Genomic DNA, 805 nt, shown 5'->3' with positions numbered 1-805 from the left:
GGCTAGTTTTTTGTATTTTTTAGTAGAGACGGGGTTTCACCGTGTTAACCAGGATGGTCTCGATCTCCTGACCTCGTGATCCACCCGCCTCGGCCTCCCCAAGTGCTGGGATTAGAGGCTTGAGCCACCGCACCCGGTGGACAAATCTCTTTTTAATTCCTGAGACCCAGGAAAAGCCTTGCAAATGTTTATCTGGCATCTCCCCCCACCGTCCCCACCCTGTAGGGAAATGTCCCTCAGGACTCCAGGGCTGATTTTGAGTCCTTCCAAGGATTCAAAATCCTCCTCGTTCTCCTGAGACTGGAAACACGCTGGTCATGGGTAAGCCTGCACGTCCCTCTCCCTGTCAGCAGAAACCCCGCCACCCCCCAGGAACCCTGACCACCATAGGGGGCCGCAGTCTGATGGTGAGGCTGCTCCTGTGGCCCAGGTCCTGAAATCAGGAAGAAATTAGATGAGAAGGCTCCTATCCCCCAGTTTCCGGCATGGACACTGGCACCCCACCCTCAGCGTGATGGAAAAACGCCGGGGGTTGTGTCTGTGTGTATGGATGTTTGTGCATTTGAGAGTATGTGTACGTGTGTTGTTTGTATGTGCTTGTGAGAATGGTGCATGCACGTGTGATTTGTGTGTGCTATGTGTATATGCATGAGCATTGTGTGCATGCGTGTGTATCTGTGTGTGGTTCAGCATATGTGTGTGTTTGTATGTTATGTACATGTGCTCTGTGTTGTGTGAGTGCATATTATATGTGTTTGTGCGTGAGAGTTCACACGTGTGTGTATGTTCTTGTGTGTGTGTGGAT

The sequence above is a fragment of the Piliocolobus tephrosceles genome, chromosome 19 (genome assembly GCF_002776525.5).
Source record: "Piliocolobus tephrosceles isolate RC106 chromosome 19, ASM277652v3, whole genome shotgun sequence".
In the NCBI taxonomy this organism is placed as follows: Eukaryota; Metazoa; Chordata; class Mammalia; order Primates; family Cercopithecidae; genus Piliocolobus; species Piliocolobus tephrosceles.
The sequence above is the reverse complement of the archived record's forward strand: the minus strand, read 5'-3'. Positions refer to the sequence as shown.